This window comes from Triturus cristatus, chromosome 6 (genome assembly GCF_964204655.1).
Source record: "Triturus cristatus chromosome 6, aTriCri1.1, whole genome shotgun sequence".
Lineage (NCBI taxonomy): Eukaryota > Metazoa > Chordata > Amphibia > Caudata > Salamandridae > Triturus > Triturus cristatus.
The window spans coordinates 1,330,962,564-1,330,990,183 of record NC_140589.1 but is presented as its reverse complement, the minus strand read 5'-3'; positions in this window follow the sequence as shown (position 1 = coordinate 1,330,990,183).

Here is a 27,620-nt window from a genome sequence, read left to right as displayed (position 1 = left end):
CCCTAGTTTATAGGCACCTCTTGACACTGATAATAATGATAAATCGCCCTGAATCGTCGTTAAAGATGTGAAACTATATGGAGCTGGAGACCCAAGTCCTTAACGATTTGCATCTGGGAGATGATAGATGCAGGGATTAGTAAAAGGTCTCACTTCTGGAACACCAACTCTGAACTTCCTGTGACTGGACTTTAAGCACCTTGTGGACTCTCCTTGCTTGATTTCCTTCTTCTCAAAGCCGCATTGCCATAGTAGGTGATACAACATGACTACTTTACATACGAGTGAACATTAAATAGCCCAAAAATACCATGCAAGAGTTCACGAACTTATGGCCACGGACCCACTAGGATGTTTATTTCCCCTTTCTTTTTCATTGACCAACGGTTCTGTATTTACTTTTTGGATGATGTTTAATTGTTCTGTGTGAGTCAGATGTAATAATTCGCCCTTCAATAATCCTTTCAAATGCAATCAATCTTGATTATTACGTAGAATTTGGCATGCTCAAATAATAGCATATCATCACATTGACCTTGTTTGTTGATCTGATGAAATGAATAAATCAAGGAGGAGTGTCTAATGGCAACAGCTGCAGACTCTAGATCTGGGTCAACAAATTTGAATTTCAGCTGCAGCTCAAAATCCTGTATGCCCGTCCCGGCCTCTGCTCAACTTCCTGTGATCCTGGGCAAATGTGATCACTTAACCTCTCTGTTGTGAGAAGTTGACCTGCTATATGCTGTCCACTAGTTATAGTGGGCACCTTGCACCAGTCCAAACAACCCCTTATTGATGATAGGTTAAAGACAACCTTTACTGAAAGCTATCCCAGTGGTAGCTATGGAGAGCAGCCTTCAGGCTAAGTCTTGAAGGAATGTAAAGCAGCTTGTTTTACCAGTCTATAATCTCTTGAATGGCTAAATGAAAGACAACCACACCAGGTATATATATAAAATATATGTATTTATTTCTAAACACACCCTGCTAGTTTCTTTATGTGGCTAGAGGTCTAAACACATAAGTTACACTTAAAATATGACAGTAAAATAGCACAAATACAAGTTAGGCCCCAGGGGCGAGCCAAACCGCATACTAAAATAGTGGTATAAGAACCACGACTTAACTAGACACAAGGCCTAGAGCCTGTAGAATCACTGGGACCCCAAGGAACCACCCAAGGTAGTGACACAGGGGACCCACGGGGGCCGTGTGCAGTGTGAGAACACAGCCGTAAGCTCCCGTTAGCTTCTATGGGGAAAGTCACGGTTAGATTTTTAAAGATTAGGGACACTTAGAGATGAGCTAGGACCAAACCCTTTTGGACTAAGTAAGTTCTAGGGTCAACACCCACGGGAGCACCGGAGTACTCGAGTTACCTCACCCAGGGAAGCCGGGTGCATAGGTGTCAAATGGTTTCCGGTCGCGTCGTCGAAGAAGGGCTGCTGCCGGGAAGATGCGAAGTGTCCGAAGAGATCCAAGCCTAGATCAAAGTCGAGAAGAACCTGAAAGCAGAGGGGACAGAGTCTAGGTCACTAGCCAGTGACCAGGGGCACGATAGGGGAATGCCCACCAATGTCGGGTGATTTCAGGTGAAGAAGGTGAAGCTTGACTCTTCAGCCACGAGGACCAGTAGGCATTGAGGACAACCAGGAGCTGGAATCGAGCTGTCCCATGAAGGATGTCGAGTGCTGCAGTGTCGGTGCCCGGATTGGACAAAACAAGCCTTGGCAACAGCAACCCACACAGGAAGGAGAAAGATGCTTCGGTGCAGACCAGCAAGGTCTGAGGGACTCCACCAGCAAGGAGGAGTGAGGGAACTTCTGGAGAATCCAGGGAAGCCCCAAGAAAGTCAAAGTTACCTTCACAGGGACCCACCAGTCGACGGACCAGGGATCGCAAAGGGACCTCGAGAGCAATCACAAAATGGCAGCCCACGGGTCATTCAGGGTGACTAGGCCAACAATATTCAGTGGATTCTTTGCTCAAGGTGGAGGCTACAAGTAGCCCCAAGCACGACTTCAAGAGACGTCGAGAAGTCAATGCACTTGCAAATGTGCACGGTGACCAGGAGTTCCGGTTCCACGTTACTCACGAGGGCTGTGGGTCTCAGCTTTGCTGGGGACTTGGGTCGGCCTGTGGGAAGTCTGGAAATCCTCTTCCCGGACTACAATTACTTCAGAGTCCGGCGGGAGCTTCGTAGATGCAGACCGTCAAAATGCTTCGTTGGTGCCTACCAAGCAGGGGAGTCACTCCTTGACCCCAAGGGGGATTTCTTCAGTCCTCTAGTATGTATGTATGTATCTATGTATAGAGTACTTATAAAGCGCGGCTGCCACCCGACGGGTATCCTGGCGCTGAGATTACCACTAACAGACACTGTGCGTAACTGAAAGATTAATCAGGAACTAAAAGTTAATTTCTTGGAAAGAGTCTGGTTTTCAAATGTTTCCTAAAACTCAGCAAGTTATCTCTTTGTCTAATCTCAATAGGCAATGAATTCCATAGTCTGGAAGCTACCAGACTAAATGATCTGCCTCCTAGACGGGCCTTGAGGCCCCTGAGCTGCGCCAAAGATTTGTGGCGGGTGCGCTGCAACTTCACGCCTAAGTAGGCCCTGTTGCATCACCTGCATCGGGAGGTTCCCCAGCAGACTTGGCGGCAACTACTTTACCCTGGCTTGTGAAATCCCGCCTGGCTGAGGCTCCTGCTGGCTGAGTCACAGATTCGGAGAGAGTGCAGTGGATTGCACCACGGTGTCAATGTTCAGGTGAGGAGAAGATGGGTATCGTAGTGGAGGAGGCCTGGTGGTTGAGTCGGGCCCAGGCCTAGCACCTGTGGGTGACACACTCCCAGTGGCGGCTCATCTGCTATGGTGGAAGAGAGTCACCCCACTGCTTTCAAGCAGTGCAAGAAGAGGAAACATAACATGATTATAACTTTCCGATGTACTTGTGCTATGTTTCCTTTGCGAGCGGAATTGTGGGTGGTGCTGCTCTACTTATAATGCAGGGCAGGGGCGGAGTGGTATGCCCACTCAAATGTGCAATGACTGTTTGGTCGTCCCTCTCAGGCTGCCTAAAGGAGTCATGCGCACATCCCTGTTTTCAATGCAGCATTGTGATTGGCTTAGGGGAGGGAGCCTGTCTGCCTGCTTCCTGTTCCTGGAAGAAGACTCAGGAGAGCAGGAGCACAGAAGACGCTGGACCCAGCCTCGAGGTAAGATTTTTTTTCAAATATATTTAAAACCCCTCCTCCCCTCCCGCGTCCCCACTCCCTCCCATGTCCTTTCCTGCGTTTCCCGACTCCCAGCTTTCCAGCCGCCCCTGCAGAACTACATAATAGCAGCCGCTGTGTGGCAATGCGCAGAAGGCGTACCACTGTTGTGCCAAAGGCAAGCCTGTCTACGTCCGTCTGCCCCCGGACTGCTCCCAGCACCAAGGACCCCTCCTCTCAGACATTCCACCGCTATGACGCCAGCATCTTCCTCACCACACTGCCTGCTATCTAGCAACACTGTAGAATTCTCTTGCACCCTGCGCCTGTCAAAACTGCAAATGCACCTTTTGCCACATCAGCACACCAGTGCCTCCTGCCACCCAGCCGACCAACATGGCAACTGACCGGCTCAACCGCATCCTCCTCAACATGCGGTCCCTCCAGAAACACGCAACAGAAATCTAGGAACTCCTCAACGCCACCTCTTCAGACATCTCCTTCTTCACGGAAACCTGGACCAATCTCATCGCCATCACCATCCACGTCGGCTACAAATTCACCCGCACAGACCACCTGAGCGGCCAGGAGGAGGCATTGCCACTGTCTAAAAAGGGCACACTCCAACTGACCATGCACTCTAATGACCCTGCAGTGACCATGGAATACCTCCACTTCCAGATCCGAACCAACCCCAACACCATCCTCTGCAGGCCCCTCATCTACAGGCCCCCTTGGCCATGAACCCCCATTCACCGATGCCATTGTAGACTTCACCGCAACCCAGGCTCTCCCATCCACCGACTACATCCTACTTTGAGATCTCAAGTTCCAACTGGACAACCCTAGAGACCAGAACACCACCCTCCTCCTGGGGAACCTCACCAACATCGGGCTCAAGCAGCTAGTCACCGCGCCAACCCACACAGCCTGACACACGCTCAGGCATGTTTTCTCCACCAGCGGGAACTTCAACTAAAGCCACACCACAGGACTTTCCTGTACTGACCATCATTGTTTACATCACGCCTTCACCACGCCCACCGTACACCATCGCACTCCCGTCACAGCTGGATCAAGGCCATCGAAGAACTTCCTGTCAACTCCGTCAGTGCCACCACTCCACGAACGCTTACAGACGCCAACACCACAGCGCACAACCTCCACCGATGTATCTCCAACTGTGCCAACACCCTGGCACCCCTTAAGAAAAGACCAGGCAAACAATACTCCAAGAAGGCCAACTGGTTCTATTTCGCTCACCACTAGTTCAGCCCCCCCTGCAGACCAAGAGATGGAGCCACAACATCAACCAACTCTGCAACACAGTCACCCTTGCACCATGGCAGAAGGGTGCCTGCATTGGCCCATGGCAGCCATTTTGTACCAACGTTGGGGAAAAAGTCAGGGGGGCTTATTCATGAGCCCCTTCTGACAGTTACACCCTGCCGGTGCGTTATTTTCTTGACATACTTGCAGCCTAATTCTTGCAACACGTTGCGCCACATTTGCAAAGTGATGCATCTAGGCATATGCATGACCTTGTGAAGCCCTGTGCCACATTATACCTGCATCAGGTATGATGTATGCAGGGTAGGTGTTCCCACGCAACAAAGCCTCATAGGAGTGGTGCAGTGAAATCCATCAGATTTAATTGTAACAATTGTAGGATGCCACTGCGTCGGTACCTTACGCCTCAGGATGACGTCGTGCCACAGGGATAGGCTGGCCCCATGCATTGCTGGAGTTGCGCCATGCTTGTGACACAACTACAGCAATGCGTGACTTTGCGCTGACAGATACGTCAGGATACCTGACGTATCTGTCATTAATTGCGACATGGAGCCCCATACAGTGAATACAGCACATCGATTGTGTCCCAAGAGGGGCTGTTTTGTCAGAGCAACTCAACACTTTTCGTTAATAAGGCCCAGGAATGCACCCTATCTTATTGATGGTGCACATTCCTGCCCTGTAGTTTGTCGCAGGGCAGCGCAGAACCATTCCTTGCAGGGCTGCCCAGCACTAAAACCTTCTGAAATTATGTCCCAAGTGCTTGCACCATTTTTAAGATCAGCTATTTTCTGGTCTTAAAAAACTGCCTCTAACTGGAGTAAGGGGCCGTTTTTTTGGTTTTGCACCATACAAGAAATTCCTTGTAAATATCATGAACTGGGGTTAGCTGCAGTTTTTGCACGGGAACACCTACCTTGCATCTCATTTTCGTTAAGTCCTGCTGACAGAGGTGGCGATCTTGAAAATTCACGTTTATGCTGGAAAATGCTGCTAACTGCAGTTAGTGGCAACTTGTAAATAAGTCCATAAAAAAGCTGCTGTAATGTCAAAAAATGTACGCTACGGTGGCCTTAAGTTCTTTTACATATGGCCCCTAGTTCTCATGTTAAGTGCTCTAATCCCCTTGAGCAATGTAGGCTATATAAAACTCCCCAAAAAAATCACCCTCGACCAAAAAGTTTTAGAATAAGAGATCTGTGAATGTAAAACAGCTCACAACATATGCTAGCTAAAAGGCTTTGAGTGTGTAAAGTTGCATATTGCTACCATACACATTAGAAAATGTGAATTATTTGATGTATCCAAACTTCATGCTCACATTTTGGAATTAATAATGCATTTAAATAAGCATTGGTAAAGCCGATAGGTCTCAACAATCCGAGAGATGTTGGCGTGGTCAATGTTAATGTCTTTTAGCCATGTTGAATAGCAGCACATCTGCTGTTCAGCATGGCTAAAAGCAAAGCAAAACAAGCATTGGCATAGCCAATAGGTCTCGCTTTTGGGACCTTATAAGTATGTAGTTATGCAGCACAAAATCCTTGGTGCAACAATATTAAAGGTTGCATGACAAAACACCTATAAGGTCCCAACGGCGAGACCTATTGGCTATGCCAATGCTTGTCATTTCTTGGCTTACACGAAAGTGGTAAGACTGGGAGAAAGAATGTACGGATACTGAGAACGAAGAGATGAGAAGCTGGCTGACTTTTTTAAAGGCAAAAGGGGAAGTACAAAATAACTTTAATTATAGATTTGGTAAATCATATTGGGGTCTTGAGGCAGTTCATTAAACCCAGTTTGTGTTTTTACGATAGTCCCAGTTAGTATTTTTTTGTCAAATGCTATCAATTTGAGTTTTCAGTTTTTTTAGCTGCACTCTACAGGAAGGGAGCATCAGGAAAACAGATACTGTTCAAGTAGCGTGAAAGTGAACCGAACCCCTGCTTCCCTGACTAAAGGCTTTTGGAAAAGGAAAAAAGAACAAGAGGGGTAACCTTAAATAGGAAGACAAAAAGGAAAGCTAGATATCAAGTCCTGAAGAAAACATTCATGAGCACTACGTGTTATCCTAATGTCCCACTTTGTTCCTGTAGTTTCTATTAATCAGAAAACAGGAGGGATGCATCTGGAGGGGATTACCTCACCCAAAGAGATCTCCTAAAAGTCTAGAAAAAACGCACATACATAGTAGAAATGGAAAAAGCCAGGGAAGCACAGGGCCTGAATAGACTAAAGATAACTATTGTGGGTTATATTTTCACCTTCACTTGAAATGCGAGGAGCCTCAAAAATTCTTCACTCTGACACTGGACTCCTAATGAGGTGCGACTGCTAAACAAAGCCTGGCCGAAGGTGGGTCCAAAACTATCTAACTGCTTCATTTCTGACCAAAACAAATTGTGTAGCAATTAAATACATGTGAAGTGAGCTGTGCTGCCAAAGTGCTCTCCCGAGCCTCACTGGATTAGATGGTAAAGAAATGCTTAAATGAACGAGGGGGAAATGAAAGACAACATGCTGTTAAACCACTTAATTTCATAGCACCTTACTCTGCTTTATATCAGCTGTCGGGTAATACTATTAAAGACGAGAGAGTATAAAGGGAGTGGTGCGCGTGCGGCCGTCGCGCGACGCGAAAGTGAAAGTGATCGTGATCAAGCGCATGGCGAGTGATGCGCTTAATGAGCATGAGAAATGCCGTATGGTGCCTCTGGGCACGCATGCACTGCAAGCTGTAGCCGGCGGTAGCATTTTTTGAAGCCCTTACTTAAAGTCTCGCCAGACCAGCGCAAACGCTGGGTCAGGCGAGACCTAAAAAACATGAAGCCTGAGCCTGTATGCATGTAAAATGGCTTTAGGTGTGAGCGTTTGAAATAACTGAGTACAAAAAAAAAAAAAAATAATAATGATGTTTTAATTGCAAAATCGTTACAGCAAATAAAAAGAATTATGCCTGTTTTAAAATGCATTCCAGAGTATTTAGCAAGAAACTACCTATTTTGTTTTGTTGCAGTTTTATACAGTGCAGACTCGACAAGAATGTAACGGGGTGCTGTATATGAGCACCAGTCGCATTCATTCATTTTTAGGAACAGAGAAAGTGATTAGCCCAAAATCACAGTATGTTGAGCCGATGCCGAGACTCAAACCTAGTTCCCTATCTTCAAAATCAGCCGCTCAAGCAGTTACGCCACATCCTCCCCGAGTGCTTATAAATGGGAGCATCAGGGAAACAGTAAAGAGGAAAGCTTTTAACAAGCTAGGAGGCAAGCTTTTCACTGCACACACTTATAAAACATCACATCAACAGAATGTTTAGTTTTGTAATACTTGGAAGTTTAAATTGTTGATGCAATCGTTCCTTGGACATAAGTCAGACATAAAGAACCTGCATTGAAATCTGACTCGTGTTGCAGAGACGCAGCGCCATCATGTTCCCTTCACATGTGCAGCTGTAATCAAGGAGGGTGAACAAGTCAAGGGAGCAGTAAAGAGCAGTAAAGGGTGCCGTAGAGAGGGAACGGTAAAACGAACAACCGGATATCATGGAAGCAACATTCCAGTGGCGTGCTTATTTGTAAATAAAATGAGGAAGTCAAAGGCGCAGTAAAGTGGAAGAAATTGTAGAGACACTAGGACCCAAGGGTGTGTTTAGAGCCAGGTGTTTGGAGAGGGATTTTTTTAAATAATGTGCTAGAAGTGTTATAACTTCACTTTATGAGTCATAACAATCAAGCTGCAAACATTGCAATATCACCTTAAATCTGCCTTTTCACACAGCAGATGCACTTTGGCTTGCTTACGCCACAACAGTACTTTAAGACCTGCCTTTGAAACCTACACTGCTTTTATCCCCAGGAATCATGAGACAAAACATAGGTTCTAAGATGTATTTCAGGTGACAGCTAATAGGGTGGAAAAGGAGAGTGAGTCTTTCTCCTACCTTCTATCCTCCAAGGAGCATGATGGGTAGGAGAAACGTGTCACCCTCTTTCGTACCATGACCCCAGAGTAGCAGGGGAACTGTTGCCAGTTGTTGAAGCAGTTTGCCTCTATGTTCTTCTCACCGCTTGGCTTACACATTTGCTCATCCAGGATATTGACACAAGACACAGAATGCCTTTGAAACACAAAATTTAAGGTTGGTAAGATGAGAGATAGAATTAAGGAGGAGGTATCCAAGATTCAATCTATCAATCATATAACTTGTAAAGCGCACTACATACCCGGGCGGGTTTCAAGGCGCAGGGGGGTGGGGGGGGTGGGGGGGGAGGCTGTTACTGGTCGAAGAGCTATGTATTGAGTTGTCTCCTGAAGGTCAGCAGGTCTTCGGTTTGACGTAGGTGGAGGGGGAGTGTGTTCCAGGTCTTGGCGGCGCAATGGGAGAAGGATCTGCCTCCGGAAGTAGTTCTCCGGATGCGAGGGACCGTGGCTAGGGCGTGGTCAGCGGAGCGGAGTTGTCTGTTGGGTACGTAGAAGGAGAGTCGGCTGTTGAGATAGGCTGGGCCGGTTTTGTGGAGTGCCTTGTGTGCGTGGATCAGGAGATTGAAGGAGATTCTTTTGTTGACGGGGAGCCAGTGCAGGTTCTTCAGGTGGGGGGTGATGTGGTCGCAGCGCGGGATATCGAGGATCAGGCGTGCAGAGGCATTCTGGATTCGCTGTAGTCTGTAGATTATTGAAGTGGGGATAATTGAGCAGATCAGTAGTCCCTGGTCCAGCTTAGTGCTACTGGTACTCAAAGCTGTCCTTCCAGACAACGCCTCAGAACTCAAGTTCTACAAGGACTATGGGGGTATGAACTCATTCACCAAGACTGATGCTCAACCTACGCCCCATGGATAGGTTAGGCACTGCCAAGTTCCTCAACACTTTAGACCTGACTTCTAAGTACTGGCAGAATGTTCAGACTGAGGAGGGAAAAGCATTTTCTACCCCAGAGGGCCGTTTTCAATTTAGGCTGATGCCCTTTGGGTTGAAGGATGCCCAACCAGCTTCCAGAGGCTGGTAAACTGAGTTCTGCCTAGTATGGAGGCCTTCCGTGCAGCCTACCTTGATGATATAGCTGTCTACAGTTCCAGCTGGGAGGATCACCAGTTCGACCTTCAGAAGGCGCTGTAGGCTCTGCAACAGGTAAGACTATAAAAGCCAGCAAGAGCAAGATACGGCAGAGATCTACAATGTATCTGGAAGACCTAGTGGGCAGGAGCAAGGTCCAGCCCCTCTAAACCAAGATTGAGACTATCCTAGCCCGGGAACCCCTCAAAACTCAGACTGATGTGAGGGCCTTCCTAGGATTCACTAGATGCTCTAGTAGGTTTGTAAATGGCTATGGCGCCATTGTTGCCCCCTTGACAGGGCTGAGTTCTAAAAAGCAGCCCAAAACGGTTATTTGGACACAGACCTCCCAGATAGCCTTTGACACCCTCAAGGAGGCTATGTGTACTGACCCGTACTAAAGGCTTCTGGCTTCTCCAAGGAATTCATAGTGCCAACCTATGCTTCATAGCACTGCATAGGGACTGTACTGTCACAGTTACATGAGGAGGGCCTAGACCAACCTGTATCCTTTATATGTAGGAAATTACTGCCCAGGGAACAGAGGTAGAGTGCTATTGAGAGAGAAGCATTTGTGGTGGTCTGGTCACTAAAGAAGTCAAGATCATACCTATATGGGACTCACTTCCGAATTGAGACAGACTATAGGCCCCTTAGATGGCTCATGCAGATGAGGGGTGAGACTGCTAAACAGTTGAGGGGGACCATCTCACTACAGTGGCACAACTCCCTGGGTCAAACCACTCCAATGCTGATGGCCTATCCAGGTTCTTCAGCTTTAATGATGAGAACTCCCAGTAGGTTGGTTAGTTCTCCCCACTTTCAGCTGATGGGGGGCACATGCTAGACATGTCAGCCTTAGGGTGGTTTTACCCAAACGTTTTGCCTACTTCCCTCCTGTTTGCTGAAATTTGTTTTTGTTGACTTCAGGACTCTGTGACCCTCACAGGTGAGTAGTCACGCTCTACAAGTCACTGATTGATTGATTCATTGATTGATTGATTGATTGTGTACTTTACCACGGCTGACCAGTGCTAAGTGCTCGTACTCTCTCCTTTAAATATGGTAAAATTTGATTACCTCTGATTTAAACATTTAATTTACTTATAAATGCCTAGTAAAGTGGTACACCATGTACCCATGGCCTGTAAATTAAACCTACTAGTGAGCCTGCAGCACTTATTGTGCCACCTACATAAGTAGCCTTTTAAAACATGTCTCAGGCCTGCCATTCGAGCATGTGTGCATTTTAGGCTGGCAATTAGGCCTGGCAAAATAAATCCTTTGCCAGGCCTAAAACTCAATTTTTACTACATATAAGTCACCCCTAAGACAGGCATTAAACAGGGTGTATTGTATTTAAAATTTGGACATGTACTTTTAAGTTTTACATGTCCTGGTGGTGAAAATCTGCAAAATGTGTTTTCACTACTGTCAGGCCTACCTCTACCATAGGATAACATTGGGTTACATTATTAGATTTAAGAAGTGATAAATGTGTTTGAGAGCAGGTAAAAAGTACATGTTGTGCCTCTAAATAATTGTCATTTAAAGTCCTGTTGAATGCTAAAGTTAGAATTTAAGTCACAATTTTGAAAATGCAACTTTTAGAAAGGTGGAATTTTCTTGTCCTAACCATTTGGTACCTGCAACCTGTGTCCTGAATCACAGACGGTGATTAGCATGGCAGTTGGCCTTTGCATATTCCTCCCTGACACTGAGGCAAAGTGGGACTAGGTGTTAGCAGGATAGGCCACCCTGCCAGGATGTATGGGGCGGAGCTGTTTCCTGTCCCACTTATATTTTAAAGTAGCTGCCCCAGCACACTCAATAAGAACTTCACCTTACCTTTCTGTCACCCCAGACCCGTTGGAGCCTAGGCAGGGAGTAAGGAATTTCCTGGAAATCTGTGGGGGGGGGGGGGGATCTCCACAGGTTTCTTCCACTTTGAAGCTGGCACCGGGTATAAACATAGGGCTCTCAGACCCACTCTTCAATTAACCCCTGGACCTGCAGAGAACACTCAGAAAGCCTACCCTGCACTTCAGATGAAGAAACAGGGACCTACCTGCTCGCCGATCACCCAAGGTGCATCGCTGGTCAGACTGACTTCACTGGAGCTCCCATTACAATCTTCTCTGCAGCCACAAATTCTCCACAAATCCTGTTCAGCGGCTTCTCGCAGAAGAGGTATTCGGCCTCATGGAGGACTCGTCAGCTGCCGCCTACAGCTTTGTCCTGCTGGACATTTTTTGACTTTCAAAAAAGAGACTAAGTCCAAACATAGAAACCTTCCCTATGACTTCGTCCATTGGCTCCCTGATAATAACACCTCCTCCTTCAACATCACCGGCTGCCTTGCCCCACTGAACGTTACCTTCTCCCACACTTTTTTTTTGTCTTCTAAGTCTGAAGGTATAACAGAGACTGGGCACATTCCACCGCATGGGTATGAACGAAGCTCCATTGTGGTCAGTCAAAAATGTTCATTTTTTTTCACTGTGTTGCACAGCTAGATGTCTTTGTTTGCCACATTTTTCTTATAGTGTCTTTTTACTTTATTACAGTTTAAATACTTTACGCATTGCCTCTTTGTTACGCCTGACTGCTTTTGTGCCAAGCTACCAGAGGGTTAATAATTGTTTCATTTAATTATTTTTTGTGGTTCACCCAGACATGGCTTACCCCCCACCTACCCAAAAACTTAATTTCAATCATTGGTGGGATCCAGAACATGTGTTTGTTTAGTACCATAGATTAATAGGTGTAACACTAAAATCCCAGATAAATGATTTGATACCAGATCCAACCTCTTTTTAAATTCAATTTTAATTGGCTATTCTTTCAGTTTTTCAAATGTAAGTTTACCTCACCTTCTTATTGCTACAATGGAGATGGAGCTGATCAAGGTGGAACACCTCGGCAAGGCTGAGGTGCAGACGCTCTACAATAGAGGGGGCTGAATGAAAAACGGAAGGCCACAAAGGTGGACGTCCAGCTAGCCCTCCTTGCCTATGAGGAGGTCAAGATGATGCAGTGCGCCACAGAGGAGCCAGAAGATGGCAACCATGAGGGAGTAGAAGTAGACTTAGAGGAGGAGAAGGGTCTTGCCACAGACCCTGAGTTGCAACTGCCTGAGGAAGAGGACAACTTGCGTGCAGAAGAGGAGCAGCCTGCCGGGACAGGGAGCAGTGTGTCTGCCCACAACCTATCCATTCAGAAACTGGTGGACAGAAAGGCTGAGTGGGAGTTCAGGCTACAGTTGGCCACACTGAAACTGGAAGCAGCCAAGGAGTAGGCTTCTGCCAAAAGCACCCTGGAGGAGAATAAGCTGGCTCTGGAGCAAAAGAGAATGGCTCATGAGATGAGTCTTAAGGAGCCAGGCATCATAGCCCAGCAGGAATGGTTTGCTGCATTCATTCACCCAGTGTCCAATGGAGATGTGAGAGTCTTCATGCCACAAGACCTGGTGCTCAGCTTTGTGGTGGGGACTGAAATAGATAAATGTTCTTCTTCCTGCAAGGTAGTCCTTAAGGTGTACAGGGCTCCAGAGGATGACTGGGGAGCAAGCTTGTGGAAACACCTGCAACACTGGGTCCAAAAATCCATCTGACACTAGAGGTGGGGGATCAGATGAAGAATGCTCCTATGAAGGCCATTTTGTTAGGTCTGCCCCTGATAGGTACCACATCAGGAACTCCCCAGTAGAGCACAAAAGTTTTAAAAAACTAGTAACAAAGGTTACAAAAATAACATCGTTATTAGAGGATAAAGAAAACCTAGCAAAAAGGGCACACGGATGGACAGTCCTAAACGACTATAAAACATTAAAGAACCAAGCGTATATGGACCATGGATTCAAACAGGAGACTAATGAGAAATTTTTAAAACTGCGACTCGGTATACTACCAATTCTCCCTCACCTGGCCCCATGGAAAAGGAATCAGGAAGATAAAACTTGCCGTCTCTGCAGTGCAGCACCTGAAGACCTAATCCACATAATATGTATCTGCCCAATCTTAATGGACAAAAGGAGATCCTTATTACGCGCAATATGGAACAAGAAGGGCATCAGAACCTGTAGACATGCAGTCAAATTATGTTTTAATCCGCAGGAGACCCAATTAAACTGCAGACTTACAAAATACTTTGACGCAGTGGCGGAGAGAATTAAGGAGACACAAAATGAGGAAACTGAGTAACAGACTGACATTGCCTTGAGCGTAATTTATGGGCCACAGCTCTGAAGAACAATAACAAAAATATAAACTATTAACACGGACTCCATAATTTTAACTCCTGATAATTATTTTTTAGCTTTGACATGTATCTCTTTTAAAGCTATGTATCTTAAATTGTAAGTTTTAATTAACTGTGCAATAAAAATTATCTTATCTTACATCAGGTTCAGGGACAAACCAGTGTTGGGTAGGTTTCTTGGATCATTGGTTGGGTGAGGGACAGCAAAGTGAGTGTTTTTACTGGCCTGTACAATCTCATTTTGAGGGAGCACATGCTCAGTACCTGCTTTACAGAGTTGCAGCAACCCTTGGTTGATAGTAAGCTCACTGACCCCAGGGAGTTTTCAAAGAAGAGAGACCTCTGGGTCAGCATCAGAGTGTCCAAACAGGAATCTGAGGGGAATTCCGAAATGGGTATTCAAGGTCCTCACCAGAAGAAAGAGGGGTGGGGGTATAAAACAAAAATAAGGTGTTATCTCTGGACCCCTGAAGTGATATTAAGAATGATATATTGACCATTGGCTCTATTTGGCATAATTGATTCCATTTTCTGTGATGACTCCATCTTGTGTGACAGACTACATTTTCTGTGCTCTCACGTAGCTTCAAAGTGAGGAGGGCATGTTTTTGCTCTTCATTAGTTTTTGTTCCTCACCAATCAGAGTGAACTGGAATATGTTGTATGGGATGCGTGCTTGGTACCTTTCAGGGAATGTGCAGAATGTACAGCTCTGTCTCGGAGTCAAAATACAGGAGCCTGGCCAGCTTCTGTCTTGACCTTGACACAGACCAGTACGGTCAACTAGGTTTTTCGCAACAGAAGAAAGGGTAAGAGGATTCTAGAACCTTCACCTCAGATTGAGTAAAAGATATTAAAGGCTGGAAGTCTTCGGGGGCAGGTAGGAGCTCACTTACAGAGTAGATGTACTGCTGTAAGACAAACGGAACTTGAGTCCCAATCGAACTCCTTCCTGGGCTGTCGAAGGGCTCCTCCAGCTTGAGTTGGCAAGGATGTTGCATGATCGATAGGTGAGGTGTTCCTTACTTTGTGTACTTAATTTCTACATTTCTTTGCTCTTTGCTACATTTATATATGCCTCATTTTATTCTGGGTTTGTGCTTGAGTTACTTGATATTTGGGAGTCTGCATTAACCGATTTATGTTGCCTTCCCTTCAAAAATATTGAATTAATAAACATGTGTTTGTCACTTTAAATGCACCTAAATTTGTTTTATTGCCTCATCTTAGGAGAGTGCTGGGTCTTGTTTTATTGCATCTTCTTTTGGGAGTAGTGTTTTACGTGTGTTGTTTAAAGGTGCAGTAGTGTGTTTGCCTCCTCTTGGGAGTGCAGGGTCAAGGTGTGTTCTATTGTGTAAAATTACAAGCACTACAGCCCCCAAAATAGTTCACAGGGGAAAGAGACCCAGCCCCAATCTGACCAGAAGAAAAATTAGTTTGTTGATAAGAAAACAGGAAGGTTTGTCCCCAAGTGCTATGAGCGTTACAAGTATGGGCACATGAAGGGGAATGCCAAGTGTTCCAAGTGGCCACTGCACCCCACTGGTGGGCAGAATGTTAGGTTAGCTAGTGTAGCATTTGGGGAAGAGATGACCCAGTTAGTATGGGAGAGAGAGCAGAGTCCATGGGTGACAACGCGATGCTGCCCAAAGCCCACCCGACTGTCAATACTTCCAGGTCTAGGCAGTGGGTCACCTTCAATGGGCAGAGGTTGGAGGCTCTGAGGGACACAGGAGCCAACATGACTTCTGTAAGGTGTCATCTTGTGACCTTAGAGCAGGAAATCTCCAATATATTTCACCAGGTTGTAGTATCAGACAACTGTGAGAGTCACTATCCAGTGTCTCATGATCTCTTAGAGTAGATGTGAATCCTGCCATGCCTGTTGATTGTTTGTTAGGAAATGACCTAGAGCACACTGTCTGGAAGGAAGTGGAGCTCAAGTCCACATGGAGAATTTAGGGTTGTCTGAGTGGGTGTACGTGACCGCAAGGACAATGGCAGTCCAATAGGAGTATCGAGGAGGACTGGAGCCAGAAAAATGGGTCAGGCAGTTGCTAAAAAGAGGAAGGGCAGAGGGCATGGGAAACCAGTCCCTTAAACTCCTACAGTCCAGGAGGAAGTGACTGTTTAGGAGGCCACCCTGGAGCCTATCAGGGAAGATATTGCAGCCCTGTGAGGCATGCCTGAGACTACTGGATGGCAGGTTAAGGGAGAGCCCCCCAGGGAGCAATACTGTAGAGCTCAGAAAGACTAACCAACTCTGGAGAGCTTGAGGTGGCAAGCTGAGGCCCAGGCATCTGGTGATACCTCTGGAAATCACCTGATCTATTGGGAGGATGACCTTCTATATAGTGATCCTAAGGTTCCTAAGTCTGGAGCAACTTGTGTGTTGGTGGTATTCCCCGTGTTACAAAGCTTTCCTACTGGGTCTGGCTCATGATATACCACTGGTAAGACATCTGGGGCAGGAGAATATCTTTCCCAGGCTTGTTCCCCACTTCTATTGGCCCCGGAAGAAGACAGCCTCAGATGCAATCTGCAGGTCATGTCCCACCTGCCAGGTAGTTGGAAGTCATGGAAAAAGCTTAAGGCTCCACTGATTTCCTGGCCTATTTCTGCAACTTCTTTGAAATGGTGTGTAGGAGAGTAGGATCTGTTTCACATGGGTACCCCCACTTTTTGCTGGTGTTTCACTGTTCCTCGACCTTAGTCTGGCTGTGACCCTGCTAATCAGGACCCCAGCCTAGCTGCTTCCTCTCTAAAATGGTTTCCATGTACATTAGGTACATTTCTAATTGGATTTTGGAGTGCTTTATAAGCCCCTAGTATATGGTATACTATGTACCTAGGGCCTAGGTACCTCAGAGGCCTACCAGGGGCTGAAGCATGTATTATGCCACCCCTGGGAAGCACTCCAAAATGACACCACAGGTCTGCTACTGCAGCCTGGGTAAGGTGGTGCCTGCACCCCCTTACTGTGGTATAGGCTGCCTATATCACTACCATTGCACACACATATAAAACCTATAAGTCACTCCTATGGCAGGCCTTAACAATCCTGAAGGCAGAGTGCTTGGTTTTTATGTGAGAGGGTGCCCCTGCATGAGCGAAGCCCCTCTGCAGCGTTCGGAGTACCTCCTCTGATGCTGTTTGTGGTGCAGCCTGACCATATACTCTTAAGTGCATTATAAACTTGCTGTAAATGCTAACTTTGGACTGGCTGCACAGAAACATGTCGTGTTTGGTGTCAAATGCTTTGGAATACTACCCCCCCCCCCCACCAGTTCTGGCAGCGGGTGTAGCATTCCACCCTTCTAGAGGGAGATACATGTTCACACTAGTCTAACCGGTAAAGACTTTCTACAGCCCTGGCATCACAAAATGGATGCTACTGCCACAGACACGGGTCTGGCCTCCTGCTGCTGACCGAAACTCCGGCAGGGGAGGCCTGGACAATAGGTTTCCTGTCCCAGGGAGGTGTAACCACCTCCCCAGACAGGCAGATGTGTATTGGGGGTGGGCGGGAGCACTCTCTGGTGCTTTGAAGTCCTGCACTGGGGGCACACTTGGTGTCCCTGTGCATAGTCCAGTTCAAACCGGTTGCAGGGGCTACCTGACCCTGCTCTGGCGTGAAACTGGACAAAGGAAATGGGTGTACCACCCCTCTTTCCAAACCCTCCCATAGGTGGGTCCCTAGAGTATGTCCAACCCCCAAACTTTGTATAAGTATGGGATCCCAGCCCTCGAGGCTTTAGATTACCCTGGACAAAACTCTGCAACATATATCCTGGACTTTCGATGTTCTATTTCAACTAGAAGACTGAGGAAATCTCCCTTGGGGTCAAGGAGTGACTCCCCTGCTTGGCAGGCACCAAAGAAGCAACTGTCTGGTCTGCACTTCTGAAGCTCCCACCAGACGCCGAAGTCTCTGCATCCCCAGAGGTGGATTTCCAGACTTCCCAGAGGCTCCCCTGAGTTCACAGCAAAGCTGAGGCCCGTGGCTATCGTGAGTGATGTGGAACCGTGACCCCTGGACACCATGATCTTTTGCTGATCCATCATCTTCCTGGTCTTCCTTGAAGTTGTGCTTTGGGCTACGAGTAGCCCCAGCCTTAAGCACCTCCTGCTCCAAAGATCTCTGGCCTCCACTCCACGAGTGACCTGTGGGCCGGTTTCAAGTGTGACCGCTTGAGGCTCCTTCGCGATCTCTAGTCCATTGGCTAGTGGGTCCCCATGAAGGTGACTCCTCTTCTGATTGCTCCAGATGTGCCCCGACTTACCCTCGCTGGGTGAGTCCCCCAGATCTTGCTGGTCTGCACCGACGTCCTTTCTCTGTTTCCAAGTGACTTGCTGTTGCCAAGGCTTGTTGGGTCCAATCTGGTCGCCAGTACTGCAGCACTTGACAGACTTTGTGGGACAGCTCGAATCCAGCTCCTGGTTGTTGTCAATGCCTTCTGGACCTCATGGCTGAAGAGTCAAGACACCCGTCAACTCACCTGAAGCACCCAACATCTGTGGGTATTGGACTATCGTGCCCTTGGTCACTGGTAAGTGACCCAGACTCTGTCCCCTCTGCCTTCAGGTTCCTTCCATCCTAGATCCGGGCTTGGATCTCTATGGTCACTTCTCCTCTTCACGGCAGCCGCACTTCCTGAGCAGCTTCCTTTGAAAACAGCATCGCGACCCAACACCATTTGACACCTATGCACCCGGCTTCCCTGGGTGAGGTAACTCGAGCACTCCGGTGCTCCCGTGGGTGTTGGCGCTAGACACCTCTAAGTCCAAACGGGTTCACTCGTAGTCATCCTCTAAGTGTCCTTAAACTCTTAATTTCCAACTGCGACTTTCCCCACAGAAGTAAATGGCGGTTCGCGGCTGTGTTCTCACACTGCACGCGTCCCCCGTGGGTCCCCTGTGTCACTACCTTGGGTGGTTCCTTGTGGTCCAAGAACTTCTACAGGCTCTGGGCCTTGTGTCTAATTCAGTCGTGGTTCTTATATCAATTTATTGGTATATGGTTTGGTACGCCCTTAGGGCCCAAACGTTTATTTGTGCTTTTACTGTTGAATACTGACTTGTAACTTAAGTACTTCGAACTCCAGTCTCATAAAGAGACTAGAGGGGTGTGTTTTATCTTAAATACATATATTTTAAATATACACCTGGTGTGGTTGTCATTTCATTAGATTATTCAGGAGATTATAGACTGGTAAAACAAGCTGCTTTGCATTCCTTCAAGACTTAGTCTGAAGGCTGCTCTCCATAGCTACCACTAGGATAGCTTTCAATAAATTTTGTCTTTTCCCTATCACCATAAGGGGTTGTTTGGACTGATACAAGATGCCCACTATAACTAGTGGACAGCATATAGCAGGTCAACTTCTCACATGGTCGGAATCAACCTTGCAGGGCCAATTGAACCATAAAAACTGCCTTGGGCAACAAGTGTATCCTAGTTTTAGTGGACCATGCCACTTGATACCCAGAGGCCATACCTCTGAGATATGTGACTGGACGTGCAGTTGCTAGCGCTCTAATGGTAAGTTTTTGCCAGTGTGGGGTTTCACAAAGAAGTGGTATGTGACAGCAGCACCAACTTCATATCTAAATACATGAAGTCCATGTGGGATGAGTGTGAGGTAACCTTTAAGCTCTCCACACCCTATCACCCTGAGACCAATAGGTTTGTTGAAAGGGTCAAGAAGACCCTTAATGGCATGATTATGGGCCTTAATCTGAGTCCATGAGGGGAAGTGGGACGTCCTCTTACAATGCCTGCTTTTTTCCTACAGGGAGGCACCAGAGAAGGGATTTGGGGTTAACCCACATGAGCTCCTCTGTTAGGGGACCCATCAGTTTGGTGAGGTGGGGTATGAGCAAGCTCCCAGGCAGCTACCCCAGGACGTAGTTAGCTACATGATGGCTCTTAGAAACCAGATAGAAACGTTCTGGAAGAAGGCTTCTGAGAGCCCAGAAGCCGACCAGGATATAATGAAACTCTGGCATAACCAGAAGGCCACTCTGGTCAAGTGTCAATCTGGAAAGAAAGTGTGGGTGTGGAGCCTGCCAGATAGGGCAAGGATCATTGGTGTATTGGGACACATGATTGACAGGGACAAGGTGCAGCCACTTCAGGAAAAGATGGTGACTGTCCTTTCCCAGAAACCCCTCAAACCTCACATTAAAGTTAGGGCCTTCTAGGGCCTCACTGGATACTATAGGAGGATTGTTAACAGGTAAGACACCATTGTTGCCCCCTTAACTGATCTGACTTCTAAGAAGCAGTTCAAGAAAGTCATCTGGACAGAGGCCTGCCAGAAAGCATTTTATACTCTCAAGGAGGCTACATGTACTGCACCTGTACTCATGGCCAATTTGACTTGGCAAAACATTGGTCACATGACTGTGATTCGCATGGCGGTTGGCCTTTGTGTATTCCTTCTTGACAGTGAGACAAGGGGGAACTGAGTGTTGACAGGATGGGACATCCTGCCAGGAATGTGTGGGGCGAAGCTGTTACCTGCCCCACTTACATTTCAAAGGACCTGCGTCAGCACACTGACAAAGAACTTCACAATAGCCTTTTGTCACCAAAGACCCCTTGGAGCCTGGGCAGGGAGGAAGGAAATTCCAGAACCATATGTGAAAGTTTTTTTTTGCTTTAAGTTCGCACCTTCTATTTACTTCAATTTACTCCTGGACCTGCAGAGGACAGTCAGATGGCCAGCCCTGCACTTCAGAGGACTTCCCTGCTGCTGGAAACCTGCCTCGAACCCTTAGAGAACTGCCCTGCTGCTAGAGGACTGACTTGCCGCTTCAACCCAGGACTACCACATTGGCTCAAGGGCTAGTTGGCTGGTCCCCGGCTTTGACCCCAAATCTCCAACAACATGAACGCTGAAATTGGACTAGCCCGAAGTGAATCCTAGCCTTCGAGTGGTGCCCAACCAGTCCTGGACCCTTGCAAGTAGTGCTAAAGGTACCCAAACAGCCTAAAACCAAAACTTGGCATTTAGAAAGTTCACAGCCAAAAAGTGACCTGAGAACTGAGAGGAGACCGGGACCTGCCTGCTCGCCAATCCGCACATGGTGTATTATAGGTTCATTGACAATTTGTTCTTGTAAAATGAAAAATAAAGCTTTAAAAAGAAAAAAGGTGTATTGTAGGTTGGCCTGACTACCTGGTAGCTCCCGCTACCTTCTTCTCCGCAGCTGCAAATCCTGTTTCGCAGCTCCTTGCAGAAAGGGCATCTGGCCTTGTCGAGCCCTCAGTGACTATTGTCTGCAGCTCCGTGCTGCTGGGGATTTTTCAACTTCCAAGAAACAGACTAAATGAGAACGTAGAAATCTTCAGTGCAACCTCATCCAGTGGCTCCTAGACAACGACGCCATCTCTTTGCACACTGCCTTGCCCCGCAGACGTTACCTTCCCAGATATTTAAAAAAAAAAATATGTCTAAATCCGAAGGTAAATGAAGACCAAGCCTAATCCACCTCCATCCCTGCCAAGTACCAATCATTAGGAGTTAGACTACCGCATTTCAGTATGGTGGTCCGCATCACTGCACTGAACTACAAAATCACGTATTAGAGCGCCTCTCAGCTGTCAAGCCGGAGTGCTGCTAAAATGCTCCAATACTAAAAACCCAGCAGGCTTGCGGTTTGGCTCATGTGCTTGCTAGCTCCTAGTACTAGTCTGTGCTACAATGTACCACATGATACCCGAAACCATGCCTCATAATAAGATTGGTCAGAAGGAGTCACTGTCCGTGCCTAATGAATGATTTACTTACCTTCGGTAACAATGTATCTGGTAGAGACACAGTCTAGCCGCAGATTCCTTAACTTAGAATATTCCCCAGGCGCCAGACTGGATCCGGAAAAAAAATAATTCCCCAGCAGTACCTCTGCATGCCGGGGGGCGGCATCGTTCGACTCCGTGCTAAGTCGTCCACGGAAGTGACATCAGTGGAGCCATATAGGTCCCCCCCGGCGTGCTGACATCAGTTTTATTGTAGGAAAGTTTTCCGCGCCACAACGCGGAGCCACTACAAAACCAGTGAGAGTATAGGAACAGTGTGCGAAAAAGAGAGCAAACCTCTGTAAAACAAGAAGTACAAGAGACCATAAAATGATGAGAACCCGCACCACGTGAAAAGGGGACTCAACACTTGAAAGAACCATGTTAAAAGAGCACTAAAGATTTGAAGGCAGGGAAGGGAATGAAGCAGCCCCCCTCACCAGAAACAGCCCTGCCCAGACAAGGAGCCACGCGTCTCCGAAAGATGCAATGGCATCGGAAATGAAGGGCATGACAAACGAAGAATGGTGCGCAACCACAGAATGGATGCGCAAGAAAAGCAGCCTATAACCACATGGTGTAACTGTAAAGTACAACAAGAGTTGACAACATGTGTCATGCGAGAGTCCAAAAGTGAATAACAACAGAGCACGTGCACCACGCTCCTCACAATGACCTGTGAAGAGGAACATAGGCAAATAGAACCTGAACCCAAGTTCATTCAACATAAACAAGGAGCCCCAAGGCAATGGAGGGGAAACAAGAGGCGGAGGGAGGGTGGAAGGAACATGAGATCTCCACACCAGAAACCCCTGGATGGGAGAGCAGTAAAATCACTTAGCCCATCCACCCAAGATAATAAAGGGCGGAGAGCCAATGCGCTAGAACAGAGCAACACATCCTGCCCCAGAAGCAGAGCCAATGCACTAGAACAGAGAGCCACACACTGCCCCAGATGCAGGCGAGCCAGAGCACCCCTCAAGAAGGCCGAGGCCACCTGTAAGGAGATCAGTGGGCAGAACCCCAGCAGAAAGGCCTTCACGAAACAGGGGGGATGGGTGAGCGTTAAGGAATCTGCTGCTAGACTGTGTCTCTACCAGATACATTGTACCGAAGGTAAGTAACTTGTTCATCTGATAAAGATATCTAGCTGCAGATTCCTTTACTTAGAATAGATACCAAAGCCATACCCCAGTAGAGGAGGGTCTGTGACTGAAAACCCACCAAGTTCCAAAGAGAAGGAAGCCGTCAATAATATTGAGCAAAACACGGTGGGGACAGTAAATGCCAGCACGGCTGACACCAGACCCATGAAGCTCCACAGGGAAGCTATGAGAAAGGGGAGGCATAGGCACCACAATCCTACAGAGGACAGATGAGACTTCAGTGATCCAGGCAGGAATCAAAGAAAGAAAAAACACAGAACCAACACGGTCAGTGTATGATGGAAGAACAAGTATAAGCTTCTGCAAAAAGAAGTTCAACATAACACCACATCCTATGGATCCGTAATAAACACAGTCGCAAAGGAGGGATGATACAGTAGGGCAGCGTCAGAGCAGACAAACTAGGCATACATGACAGAGGATGCCAAGAAAGGAAGGAGAGGGGACAACGTCCCCATGCCTATATATACAGAACCGTGGCTACCCGAAGAAACATGCATGTGGATGACATGATACACACAAGAAGACAGTGGGTACCATGAACACTACACCACACCTATGTCAAAGCCCAAGCCCAAGGACTGAGGCATCAGGTAGTCAAGCCGTCAACCATACCCAAAAGGCACCAACAGCGAAGGAAAACCGGGAAAAACCCCGGGAATGACACAGAGTGCTCACACTCACACAAGAGAGAGAGAGAGAGAGTAGAGATTTGTGGTAAGGACCCCCCAATACCACACGTGCGAAGTGGGTCCCAGCAATGGTAAGATACCTAAAAATGACAGCATCCCGTCAACAGGGAAGAAGCTCTGGCCTCCTGTGAGACAATTGGAGATACCGACCACAGACTTCACGAGGAAGGGTGAAAATACACAGACAGAAGGTCGACAGTTGTAGTCAGACAACAGCAGCAGAGACCAGTAGGTGAAACTGTTAACCTTCAGCAAAGCAAGGAACAAAAGGGGCCGGAGTCCCTGCCAGAGGAGGGCAGATGGAAAGAGAAAACCAGGCAAGGCACAACAGTGACGTAGCTAGCGGACATTCCACTGCCCATAGACAAAAAACTCCACTGGGTCCGAGCCATGAGAGAAGACATGACACTTTCCACACCAGGGATGGACCCCAAACAGAACGTATCCAAGACAGAGGTGCAAGGAACACCTTCGGCACCCTCCAACAGCGAACACATCATAGGGGGATACGGAATGCGGAGAAATTGTTCCTGAACGGAACAGAACAACACACCCCAAAGGGGCATGGGCCAACAGGCAGAAAGATCACAGTGAAGCCAAAAGAACACACCATGGAGAGTCAGGCATAGCAGAAGGCAGGAGAAGGCTACAGTCTAACCGTGAGGCTCAGAAGCGGGGACGTCCCACCAGAGCGGGGTGAATCAGGAGACCCGCAGCAGAGACCGAAAAGAATCAGCCTGCAGAAGACCCCACGGAAGCCTTCGGAACTTCCCATGGCAGGAGCTATACAATAGCCAACAAGTACCGCACATAACGTATGGCACATCCCGACAAAGCGAGGGACACCTCTTGAGACAAGCTCGTAGGCAGAGGACTCAAAAGAAATATAAAAACAGCTGGCCAGCTGTAGCAAAAGGACAAGACAGCGAAAAGCCGCACAGTCCTTCTGGGTAATGACGTCTTGAACCCAAGGACAGCACTTACCAAACCAAGCAGTGACAAGACTGCAACCAAATACACAGTCCACACAAGGACTAGAAATCATGGAACTCATGGAAACTAAAGCAGTGACAAGACCGCAACCAAACGCAAGTCCACACAAGGACTAGAAACCATAGAAGTTATGGAAACTCAGACATGAGGCGTTGAACTGCCAAATCTGCATGACTCAAACAAGGCGGCCCCATCAAAGGGCAGATCCCTAAGGTGCTCCTGGACATTGGCAGGAAACCTCCATCGCACAGCCAAGCATGGTGACGCAGAGCGACGGACCGGGACATAGGGTGACCCACCGAATCCGTGGTGTCCATGGCCGACCGGATGGAAAAGTGCACCATTTCCCAGCCATCACGAACCAACCGATCCAGGTCAGATCAAGGACCCTCCGGGAGAGAGGGGAGGAGGCGCTCGACGGAGTCCCAAAGAGCAGCAGTGGCCAGTGCAAACACAAGACGTGTTCAGGGATCTAAGGTTTGCACTAGTGGAGACAAATACATGGCGGCCACACGATTCTAACCAGCGAGACTCCCAAGTGGGAGGTAGCAACGGAGATGGGGCAGAAGGTAACGAGACTGAAGCTGCCTGAATCACCAGTCCCTGAGCCCTACGATGGAGGGACAAACAGACAGGATCATCTGGAGCAGAGCGATGTCGATGTAGATGCGCAATGGCACGATCCACCGGGTCCCCCGAAGAGGGCCACGCCCAAGCCCCCACAAGGTTGTCATTTAACGACTCACCAAAAGGCAATAAGGGCTCCATGTCCACGCTGCCCTGGTGGAGAAACTCCAGCAAGGGATCAGAGGGGGACAAGACGGAGGGGGGGTTGCAGTTGTAAAATGTCTGTAGCCCTGGGAGCCGCCCTTGCAAACTCTGCCCTAGCCACCGTGGCAATTCTAGGTGGTGACAACAGGTCATCCGTAGGGGATGGCATGAGACTAATCCTGCCACCAAAATGTGGTGACTGTACAGCCCAAGGGCATTCAAGGCCCTGCCAGTACAGGGGGGCCTGGTCTGGGGGACAGCGAAACAATCCAGGGGGTGGCGAACCCACAGGAGCCTCCTCGGTGTCGGTCTCCCCACCCTCCACCAATCGAGGAATGGCCAATGAGGGCACCGGCGTCGAACGGCGTCAAAACGGTGTCAGCTCGACGTCAAAAGGCCCCAAAGAAGCTACGTCGGTCCAGCACTGGACCGGCATCGGCGCCAACTCCGGTGCCGAACAGCACCAAGACGGCATCAACTCGACATCAAGAGCCCCCAAAGGAGCCTCGTCTGTCTGGCACTGGACCGGCGTTGACGCGACCTCCACTGAGGCAGACACCTGCGGTGAGAGACGCTGTCGACCTAGGGCCGAGAGCTGTGCTGCAGCCGTAATCAGCGGCGACGCAGGGAGCTGCACAGGGCTGTGTGAAGACGACCTGGAAGGCGTGGACATGTGAGGAGGAAGCCCCTCCGGTCCATGCCCTGATGTCGCAGCGACTCCGGAACCGGAGTCACGGTGCTCGACCGGTGCCGTGGGCGAACCCCCTCTGTGGGGCCAAAAGGCGCACCAGGGAGAGGGGGTGACCCAAAGATGGATAGCAAGGCCCGGGAATAGGCCTCCATCTGGGCCTTAGTCTCCTCAGGATCCGTGTCCAGTAGAGACCGGGAGCAACCGGCCCCGTCGTCGGGTGAGGTCGGCGACATCTGCGCCTTCTTTTTCTTATGCTTACCTGCTTGAGAACGACATCTGGGGGAACAACTCCGCAACTTGTCCTGAACCGACCCCCCAGCACGAGAAGGAGAACGGCAGCGTGAGGGCCATGAACGGGACATCTGGGCAGACAGCAACTTCATGCGACGTTCCCATAAGGGCTTCAGCGGGCGGCAGGCGTTGCATTCCTCAGAGTCAGGGTGCTCGCCCAAGCACCACATACAGATTGCATGTGAATCCATCGCTGTCATCTTCCGAGAACAGGATTCACACGTTTTGAACCCGAAGGCATCACACACTGTTCCCAGACGCCAAAAGGCATCGAGAAGGCCTGAAAAACAAAAACAGGCCAGAGGTAACTGCTTCTCCGGATCCGCGCTGGGACGCAGAAAAGAAGAAAACTGACATCAGCATGCCGGGGGGACCTATATGGCTCCATTGACGTCACTTCAGTGGACGACCTCAGGACGGAGCCTGACAATGCCGCCCCCAGGCATGCAGTGGTACTGCTGGGGAAAAAAGTTTTTTCCGGATCCAGTCTAGCGCCTGGGGAATATTCTAAGTTAAGGAATCTGCGGCTAGATGTCTCTATCAGATGGCTACTACCAAGACAGTTTGAGTCTCATTGAGTTTGTCAGACTCACTTTAATTGGCAGATGACGGGTCCTTCCTGCCACCCATGGCACGTGCTGGCAGCATTTCAAGGGAGGCTCCCAGGGCTACAGACATTTTGCAGCAGTATAGATTCCGGCGACCGGTCCCGACCCCACCAGCGCAGGTGGTTGGCTCACTGTCGTGAACCTCCTGGCAATAACAGAGCTTGCCGCACGCACCGCAGCGGTATTGATCCCACGGACTGGACCCAACCCCACTGGTGTTGAGGCAGCTGAGTGTGATGGTGCCCATCTGTAGCCATGGGGCCAGCTCGACAGGCTCGCAAAGAAGACTGAGTGATAATCTCCGAGTTGAATTTGCTATGCTATGCTATCAAATTAGCTTCCTTAGGCTAGCGCACGGCCATGGATGATCGGATCAATGAGATCATCTTCTAAGCAGCTGCAGTGCCTGCCTGCCCTCTGTTGCTGAGAGCTGCAGTCACGCCGTCTGTGTCCGATAGTGCCCTTTCATTTCTGCTGCTTTGCAGCAGTTTTAAAATATTCATAGAGTTTCTCAAAGCGTGCCCCATGCAAATGAAGTAATCCCTTTGCCTCTGCGCCCGCGCCGTATTACAGACGCGGGCACAGAGGCAAAGAACCCCTCAGGAGGCGCACTGAGAGTGCGCCATCTAAAAGGTGGTGTACTGTCAGTGTGCCCCCGATGGCAGCCCTCTGGTTGTGGGAAAGCTTCCCCCAGACATCCCATTGCAGGTGGGTACAGTCCAATCGAATCCAAAAGACTTTCTTCGGATAACACTCTATCCATAAAAGTAGAGC